The sequence below is a fragment of the Triticum urartu genome, chromosome 1, assembly GCF_003073215.2.
Source record: "Triticum urartu cultivar G1812 chromosome 1, Tu2.1, whole genome shotgun sequence".
NCBI classification, from domain to species: Eukaryota; Viridiplantae; Streptophyta; class Magnoliopsida; order Poales; family Poaceae; genus Triticum; species Triticum urartu.
The window spans coordinates 254,046,382-254,057,194 of record NC_053022.1 but is presented as its reverse complement, the minus strand read 5'-3'; positions in this window follow the sequence as shown (position 1 = coordinate 254,057,194).

The window sequence follows — 10,813 nt, the reverse complement described above, 5'->3', positions numbered from 1 at the left end:
CGTCGTCACTATCTGAAAGGATGCGGTAGCCTGGTGTCTCTCATAGCCAAGCCATCTCAGCGACCAAAATTTTCCTCCGTGCGATCACTCTGTTACTTGCTCCTTCATAAAGAAATATAAAAATATTTAGATCATTAATATGGTGATCAAAATGATCTTATATTTCTTTGCAAAGAGAGTATTTACTACAGGATATCCCGTGCTTTGCTGTGGAAATCGATTGATAAAAATTTAGGGTGATAACATCAGAATCAAAACTAAAAAATATATGACATATATATTTGATCATGTATAGTTAGAAAATATTTATTAAATATGAGTAGAATAATTGAATGTAAAAAATCCATGCATGGTTGAATATTTTGGTGTATTTTCCCCTTGCATGCTTGTAATATGAGGCGAGCCTTATCCTATTCATAATTGCATAGTAAGGTGACATACTTGTATGTTGAGATAAATAAGTTAGTGCGGATGACTCTCTAAGATATATAAAATTAGTCAAGGACTATTTTCTTTTTAACAGAACTAACCCATTTTCATTTAATCAAACAGAAATACAACAATTTCAAAGTTTAATAGGAAAGAGGAAAGAAGAAAATGCAAGTCCAACGCGCTGCTAGGAAACCCACTGTATATGCCATGGAACAAAAATTTGGGCAGCACCAAAATAAAATTAGCCTTATTACAAAACCGTACGACAGTATCACGTTTTCAGGACAACCCACATACAGATAACACACAACCAAAACCTAAAGACGCAGTAGCTCTCAAAGATCAGCATCCATGAAAAGATCATACCGTTTTCACTCTCTTTCGATAGGTCTCTTGACGCCTCACAAATCCTCAAGTTCACCGCGTTGGATCGAATCAGCTCCAATTTTCGGTATCTTTTTTTTTTGCGGGAGAATTTTGGGTATCTTTGCATGACTCTTCTTCTGAAGACCTGCCCAATATATAAAAAAGAGCAAACAAAAGAACAATTAAAAGGCATCTTAATCATCTTATGCCGAAGGGTTGCTCGGTTTCGAGAAAGTCAATTAGCCCATGCAATGGCTGCCAGACCCACAACGTAAAATCTTTCCCGTTCATGAAGGAAAGAGCAACACCAGGTAAAATATTGCCAGCAATTGTTAGGACATAGCTCGGTCCGTAAAACTAGACCAATAGATCTTCAAACCCCATGAGCTACAGAGCATGTAAGGAAAAGATGCTAGGAGGATTAAATTTCTCTACAAAATGAACAACTGGGATTACCAACCATTTTCTTTGTTTCATAACCTGCCTAGTTAACGCTGCATCTTGAAAGATTTGCCACGACAAAATTTGAATTGTTAAAGACTGTTTGGCCCCCAAATCCATTTGTAACTGCGACCACTAGAGGGTGTCTCTAACCATCTGTACACAGACTTAGTCGAGTATTTAGCAGTCTTACTAAGATCCCAATGAATAGTATTACCCTTAGTAGTAAGCTGCAGATTATCAATGTAGGTTTTGATCTCTTGTCATTGGCAAGCAAGCTCAAGGAATTTTAAAAAAAAATTGAATAAGATATACAAACAAGAACTAATCCCAGCGAACATGCCGAATAAATGGGGTTGGTAAGTAATACTACTCCTAGACCCCCTAGTAGAAGAAAAGAAAAATCCCCCGGCCGACATCAATTCATCTCAATCTTGAAGGAAGAGATCGATGATTCCAAGTTTTTTTACCCCACTGTCGATGTACTAAAACATGGGTGCTTTAGTACCCTGACTTATACACACGCAGTGGTAGCCTCTCCGACGCCAAGGGCTTGCTGGAAAATGGCTCTCATCACAACACAAGACTTGGTTGTTAAAACCATGAAGAAGACCTCCAGGCGGGTGATAGAGAAGTACTAAGATCGTACTGAAGGCCAAGCATCAAGTTGCCGGCAAGCTATACACCGGCAAGTAAAGACCCAGCAAGCTTCGTGCCGGCAAGCTCCCACTACCTTTTCACCGCTCCACCTCAGTGACTAGCTAGTTGCTTGTCAGATAGGTGTTGGGTAGGCAGGCAATTTAGGTGAGCCTTGTAGGGGCACATGTCAGTATACCGCCGAAGACCAACTTTATTGCCACCCATACCAGAGGCGTGGCGGAGGAATATGAGGTAGCTGGGCAAACGACATAGAAGGAGAGGCACTCCCTTGCTGGAGATCATCCCCAGCATGACACCTCACGTCGCATTTAATGCTTTTGTCCTAATCCTCCAGAGTTAGGTATGATAGCACTGTTGCCATTATTTACCCCATGTAATTACCATTTTGCCATTGTGATGACCCATTGATCTATAAAAGGATGCTCATGGCTACCTTTACAAAAGTCGACACTTTTCTCAATTACGTGTAGTAGCTACACTTCTTGCGCACCTTGCCGGCAAGCTACGCTCCTCTGTAACTTGAGCTCATACACAAAATCAGCCCACCAAAGTAGGAGTGGGTTTTAACACTTCAGGGTGGCCCGAACTTGGGTAAACTCTGTGTGTTGATTGCTGGATCTGCTCTTTGTGTTTGTTGATCCCCACAATCGAACTGCAAAGGGGAGTTTGCTAGTCCCATAGATTGTCGTAGCTCGACACGCACTCAGAAAAAGTTTTCGACCAGACGACCTCGTAGGGGGTGAGAAAGCTCAACCTTCTTCTCAATACGAAGGATATGTTAACATCACCAATTTGATTGACAGTATATCCATGTTAAGTACATATGTCAAAAAGCCGAGGGAACTTTTCACAAAGAGAAATTTGTCCATTAAGTGAATCCTTCCAAAATCTAGCCAGATCAACAGAACCAATGGTAATCTTTCTCCTAATCATATATAAATCCTTGACTTACAAGATTGTACCACGTACTCATTGGAAACCTTCAGATCAGGATCCACCTCCCCCTCCACCTCCAAAACCATAGTAGACTTAGTAACCACATCCGCATAAGATCTGAAGATATTAACATGAGATGCAGAATTCACCTACAGATCTTTGAATTTGCCGCACTCATGTTCAGCGGGACAAATGTTTCACAAGAGGAGGATTGTTCATGAGGAAAATCCACTTGTCAAGTTGCTCGATCATTTGAGAATTATCCTCCATAGCCATTTAATTTTCATGGGCCAGTTTCTCAATCAGTAAAGAACTGGCCACTTCACTTTTAGAGGACACATACAACTCTTTGTCCAAAGGTACCATATGACAGGATTTTCCTCCATGATAAGACGAGGGGCCATTTTTTTCTAGACTAGGGAATTCGGAGTTAAATACATCATTGTCAGCATCATAAATTTTGCACTAGGAGTATGGTAAGGATTGACCGCTATATCTCTAGGCACTCACACGAAATTTTCTCCAACACCGAGATTTCTTACGAGACTTCCTCGGTTTCATATATCAAGAATTTATAAAAATAACCACCCAAGCAACCTCCAGCAACAATAGGGAACTCAGTCACACTTCTGCAACTCATTTTCGTACGCGGACGGGCAGTGTAAAGTGGAGATGAATATCCAAAATTAGACCCACCAGCCCCCAACAAAAGTGACATTCCTGTCACACCTTTCGTCTAGAGGGATCTTATTAACCTTAACCCAAGCATCTTCCAACACATCATCAAATAAAGAAGATAATCTAACAACTGCACCATAGGATTTATGTGTCATTCGCTCAACGTAAAGCTATTTTTAAACTTCATGCACATTAGAAACCTCATGACATACTGATTAGGGGCAATCAAACAAGCAATATAGTTCCAGCTAGATCCAATGTAAATATTGAACCCATGCTCAACCTCTCTAGCTGTGGCAGATCCTTCAGTGATAGTGATAGCCACACTACTAGCTAGAACGATCCTTTATTTGCTTGGCACAACTATTATTATGAATGCAATAAAATCTCTGACCTCTAGACTGAAAAGTACACATAGAAGGCATACATTCCCAGGGAAGAAACTCAGTGCAAATGGCAGATAAATGGACATTCTTTTTGCCGCTGTAACATCCCAAATTTTCAATTTGGAATGTTATACATTAGATCATCATTGCATATCATATTTTATTGCATTTTGGTTTGATCCTAAAAATTCTACGAAACTCAAGGACCCACGGGGGAGAGTTGGGGATTTCATTATTTTCATGTTCGAGTTTCTCGAATTTTAAAAAGAGGATCGTTTGATTTTAATTATTTTCTCTTCGAATATTTTTTTTATAAAAATAAAAGAAAGAGGAAAAGATGACTTCCTCAAAATAAAGATGGAGATTTAATATTAAAATCAAATAAGATTTCTATTCGGAGTTTTATTGCTATTTTATTTGAATTAGGAAAAATATGTGTTTTTCAAAATCGCATTTTAGGCCCAAATAAATGTTCACCTTGTCCGGCCTATTTTTAGAGGATGGGGAAAATTTATTTCGGGATTATTAGAGTCCGTTTAGTATTTTTTTCTTTTTCTACACGTCGGGATTATTTTAAAAAAAAGTCAAACCGACTCCGGCCCGTACCCGAGCGGGACTCCGCCCGGGGGCTTTATAAGCCGCCACCCCGAGCCGCCCAAGCCCACCAGCCACCGCCAGCCCAACCCGCGCCGCTGCCCCAAACCCTAACCCTAGCCCGCCGCCGCCGCCGCTGCCGCGCATCGCCGCCACGGCCGCCGCCCGCCTTCGCCGGACCCGCCGCCGCCGAGCCACCGGATCTAGTCGCCGTTGACCGTCGTTTGATCGGTCGGTTTTCTTCGATAAAACCCGGTTTTTTTATTTTGATGGATCGTTTTTTTACGGGTTAGTTATTTAACGAATGCCCGTTCTGTTGGAAATATGCCCTAGAGGCAATAATAAATTGATTATTATTATATTTCCTTGTTCATGATAATCGTTTATTATCCATGCTATAATTGTATTGATAGGAAACTCAGATACATGTGTGGATACATAGACAACACCATGTCCCTAGTAAGCCTCTAGTTGACTAGCTCGTTGATCAATAAGATGGTTACGGTTTCCTGACCATGGACATTGGATGTCGTTGATAACGGGATCACGTCATTAGGAGAATGATGTGATGGACAAGACCCAATCCTAAGCCTAGCACAAGATCGTGTAGTTCGTTTGCTAAAGCTTTTCTAATGTCAAGTATCATTTCCTTAGACCATGAGATTGTGCAACTCCCGGATACCGTAGGAGTGCTTTGGGTGTGCCAAACGTCACAACGTAACTGGGTGGCTATGAAGGTACACTACAGGTATCTCCGAAAGTGCCTGTTGGGTTGGCACGAATCGAGACTGGGATTTGTCACTCCGTGTAAACAGAGAGGTATCTCTGGGCCCACTCGGTAGGACATCATCATAATGTGCACAATGTGACCAAGGAGTTGATCACGGGATGATGTGTTACGGAACGAGTAAAGAGACTTGCCGGTAACGAGATTGAACAAGGTATCGGATACCGACGATCGAATCTCGGGCAAGTACAATACCGTTGGACAAAGGGAATTGTATACGGGATTGATTGAATCCTCGACATCGTGGTTCATCCGATGAGATCATCGCGGAACATGTGGGAGCCAACATGGGTATCCAGATCCCGCTGTTGGTTATTGGCCGAAGAGTTGTCTCGGTCATGGCTGCATGGTTCCCGAACCCGTAGGGTCTACACACTTAAGGTTCGGTGACGCTAGAGTTGTTATGGGAAATAGTATGTGGTTACCGAAGGTTGTTTAGAGTCCCGGATGAGATCCCGGACATGACGAGGAGCTCTGGAATGGTCCGGAGGTGAAGATCGGTATATTGGACGAAGTGTATTGGAGTCCAGAATTGTTCCGGGGGTACCAGGTGATGACCAGCGTGTCCGAAAGGGGTTTCGGAGGCCCCGGCAAGCGTTGGGGGGCCTTATGGGCCAAGGGGAGAGGGCACATCAGCCCACTAAGGGGCTGAGCCCCTCCCACCCCATATTCACGTAACCAGGAGAGGTGGGGGCGCCACCCCTAGGGCAGCCGCCCCTCCCGGCTTGGGGGGCAAGTTTCCTAGGGGGTGGGGGCGCCCAAACCCATCTAGGGTTTCCCCTGTGGCCGCCGCCCCTCCCCTAGGGAACCCTAGGGCGCCTCCCCCTCCTCCCTTCCCCATATATATAGTGAGAGAGAGAGGGCAGCCGCACCCTTCCCCTGGCGCAGCCCTCTCTTCCTCCTCCGTAGTGCTTGGCGAAGCCCTGCCGGAGAACCACGAGCTCCATCACCACCATGCCGTCGTACTGTCGGAGTTTTCCCTCAACTTCTCCTCTCCCCTTGCTGGATCAAGAAGGAGGAGACGTCCCCGGGCTGTACGTGTGTTGAACGCGAAGGTGCCGTCCGTTCGGCACTAGGATCATCGGTGATTTGGATCACGACGAGTACGACTCCATCAACCCCGTTCACTTGAACGCTTCCAATTAGCGATCTACAAGGGTATGTAGATGCACACTCCTTCCCCTCGTTGCTAGAGTACTCCATAGATTGATCTTGGTGATGCGTAGAAAATTTTAAATTTCTGCTACGATCCCCAACAGTGGTATCAGAGCCAGGTTTATGCGTAGTTTCTATACACGAGTAGAACACAAAGTAGTTGTGGGTGTCGATTTTTTCAATTTACTTATCGTTACTAGTCTTATCTTGATTCGGCGGCATCGTGGGATGAAGCGGCCCGGACCGACCTTACACGTACGCTTACGTGAGACTGGTTCCACCGACTGACATGCACTAGTTGCATAAGGTGGCTAGCGGGTGTCTGTCTCGCCCACTTTAGTCGGATCGGATTCGATGAAAATGGTCCTTATGAAGGGTAAATAGAAATTGGCATATCACGTTGTGGTTTTGGCGTAGGTAAGAAACGTTCTTGCTAGAAACCTATAGCAGCCACGTAAAAACTTGCAACAACAATTAGAGGACGTCTAACTTGTTTTTGTAGCATATGCCTTGTGATGTGATATGGCCAAAAGGATGTGATGAATGATATATGTGATGTATGAGATTGATCATGTTCTTGTAATAGGAATCACGACTTGCATGCCGATGAGTATGACAACCGGCAGGAGCCATAGGAGTTGTCTTAATTTATTTATGACCTGCGTGTCAACATAAACGTCATGTAATTACTTTACTTTATTGCTAAAGCGTTAGCCATAGTAGTAGAAGTAATAGATGACGAGACAACTTCAAGAAGACACGATGATGGAGATCATGATGATGGACATCATGGTGTCATGCCGGTGACAACGATGATCATGGAGCCCCGAAGATGGAGATCAAAAGGAGCAAAATGATATTGGCCATACCATGTCACTATTTGATTGCATGTGATGTTTATCATGTTTTACATCTTATTTGCTTAGAACGACGGTAGCTTAAATAAGATGATCCCTCACTAAAATTTCAAGAAAAGTGTTCCCCCTAACTGTGCACCGTTGCGAAGGTTCGTTGTTTCGAAGCACCACATGATGATCGGGTGTGATAGATTCTAACGTTCGAATACAACGGGTGTAAGCCAGATTTACACACGCAATACACTTAGGTTGACTTGACGAGCCTAGCATGTACAGACATGGCCTCGGAACACGGAAAACCGAAAGGTCGAGCATGAGTCGTATAGAAGATACGATCAACATGAAGATGTTCACCGTTGATGACTAGTCCGTCTCACGTGATGATCGGACACGGCCTAGTCGATTCAGATCATGTTTCACTTAGATGACTAGAGGGATGTCTATCTGAGTGGGAGTTCATTAAATAATTTGATTAGATGAACTCAATTATCATGAACATAGTCTAAATTGTCTTTGCAAATATGTTGTAGATAAATAGCTGACGTTGTAGCTCCCTGTTTCAATACGTTCCTAGAGAAAGATTAAGTTGAAAGATATTGTAAGCAATGATGCAGACTAGGTCCGTAGTCCGAGGAGTGTCCTCACTGCTACACAGAAGGCTTATGTCTTTGATGCACCGCTCGATGAGAAAACCCCTACAACGTCGTCTGTGGATGTTGTGAACACCTGACAGACACATCCTGATGACTACATGATAGTTTAGTGCACCATACTTTACGGCTTAGAATCGGGATTCCAATGACGTTTTGAACGCCATAGAACATGTGTTCCAAGAGCTGAAATTGGGATTTCAGGCTCATGCCCGTGTTGAGAGGTGTGAGACCTCTGACAAGTTCTTTTGCCAACAAGACGGAGGAGAATAGCTCAGCTAATGAGCATGTGCTTAGAATGTCTGGGTGCTACAATCACTTAAATCAAGTGGGAGTTAAACTTTCAGATAAGATAGTGATTGATAGAGTTCTCTAGACACTATCACTAAGCTACTAGATCTTCCTGATGAACTATGACATGCAAGGGATGGAGTTGATCCCGGAGCTGTTCGCGGTGCTTAAGACCGCAAAAGGTAGAAATCAAGAAGGAGCATCAAGTGTTGATGGTTTAACAAGACCACTGGTTTCAAGAAGGGCAAGGGCTAGAAGGGAAACTTCATGGATGGCAAACCGGTTGCCGCTCCAGTGAAGGAACCCAAGGTTGAACCCAAACCCGAGACTAGGTGCTTCTATTGTAAGGGGAACGGTCACTGGTAGCGGAATTACCCCAAATGCATGGTAGATAAGAAGGCTGGCAACTTCAACAAAGTATATACGTGTTATTAATGTGTACCTCACTAGTACTCCTGGTAGCACCTGGGTATTGGATACCGGTTCAGTTGCTATTATTGGTGACTTGAAGCAAAAGCTACGGACTAAACGGAGACTGGCTAAGGGCGAGGTGACGATGTGTGTTGGAAGTGTTTCCAAAGTTGATGAGATCACCATGCACGCTCCATCTGCCTTCGGGATTAGTATTGAACCTAGATAAATGTTATCAGGTGTCTACGTTGAGCATGAATATGATTAGATCATGTTCATCACAATACGGTTATTCATTTAAATTAGAGAATAATGGTTATTCTGTTTACATGAATGATACCTTTCATGGTCATGCACCATATGTGAATGGTTCATTGAATCTCGGTCGTGGTAATACACATGTTCACGCCAAAAGATGTAGAGTTAATAATGATAGTACCACTTTCTCGTGGCACTGCCGCTTAGGTCATATTGGCGTAAGATATATGAAGAAACTCCATGTCGATGGATGTTTGGAGTCACTTGATTTTGAATCGCTTGACACATGCGAGCCATGCCTCATGGGCAGGATGACTAAGACCCCGTTTTCAGGTACAATGAAATGGGCAAGTGACTTGTTGGAAATCATACATGCTGATGCGTGTGATATAATGAGAATTGAAGCGTGCGGTGGATATCGCTATTTTCTCATCTTCACTGACGATTTGAGTAGATATAGGTATATTTACTTAATGAAGCACAAGTCTGAAACGTTTGAAAAGTTCAAGCGATTTCAGAGTGAAGTTAAGAATCATCATAACAAAAAGATCATGTTCCTACGATCTGATCAAAAGGGGATTTTCTGAGTTATGAGTTTGGCAATCACTTAAGACATTGTGGAATTGTTTCACAGTTGAAGCCACCTGGAACACCACAAGGTAATGGTGTGTCCGGACATCGTAATCTAACCCTATGGGATATGGTGCGATCTATGATGTCTCTTACCAATCTACCGTTTTCATTTTGAGGTTATGCGTTAGAGACAGCTGCATTCACTTTAGATAGGACACCATCTAAGTCCATTGAGACGACATCGTGTGAACATTGGTTTGGCAAGAAACCAAAGTTGTCATTTCGTAATGTTTGGGGTTGCGATGCTTAAGGCTTCAGCCGGAGAAGCTCGAACCCAAAGCGGACAAACACATCTTCATAGGATACCCAAAGGTGACAGTTGGGTACACCTTCTATATCAGATCCGAGGGCAAATTGTTTGTCGCTAAGAACGGGTCCTTTCTCGAGAAGGAGATTCTCACGAAAGAATTGAATGGGAGGAAGATAGAACTTGATGAGGTTATCGAACCTTTACTTCAACCAGAGAGTGATGCAACACAGAAGGATGTTTTCTGTGGCGCCTACGTCTGTTGAATAGGAAGTTAATGATAGTGATCATGAAGCTTTGGATCAAGTTGCTATCGAACCTCGTAGGTCGACAAGGATATGTACTACTCCTGAGTGGTACGGTAATCATGTCTTAGATATCATGTTGTTAGACAACAATGAACCTACGAGCTATGGAGAAGCGATGGTGGGCCCGTATTCCGACAAATGGTTAGAAGCCATGAAATTTGAGATAGGATCCATGTATTATAACAAAGTATGGACTTTGGTGGACTTGCCCGATGATCGGCAAGCTATTGAGAATAAATGGATCTTTAAGAAGAAGACGAACGTGGGCGGTAATGTTACCGTCTATGAAGCTCGACTTGTGGGAAAGAGTCTTTTCACAAGTTCAAGGAGTTGATTACGATGAGAATTTCTCACCCGTAGCGATACTTAAGTCCGTCGGAATCATGTTAGCATTATCTGTATTTTTCGATTATGAAATCTTACAGATGGATGTCAAAACAAGTTTTCGTAAGAAAAGTTGTATGTGATACAATACAAGGTTTTGTCGATCCTAAGGATGCTAAAAGGTATGCTGGCTCCAGCAATCCTTCTATGGACTAGAGCAAGCATCTCGGAATCAGGATATATGTTTTGATGGAGTGATCAAAGCTTTTAGGTTTTATATAATGTTTGCTAGAAACTTGTATTTACAAGAAAGTGAGTGGGAGCACTACAACATTTCTGATAAGTATATGTGGATGACATATTGTTGACTCGAAATAATGTAGAATTTCTGGAAAGCAT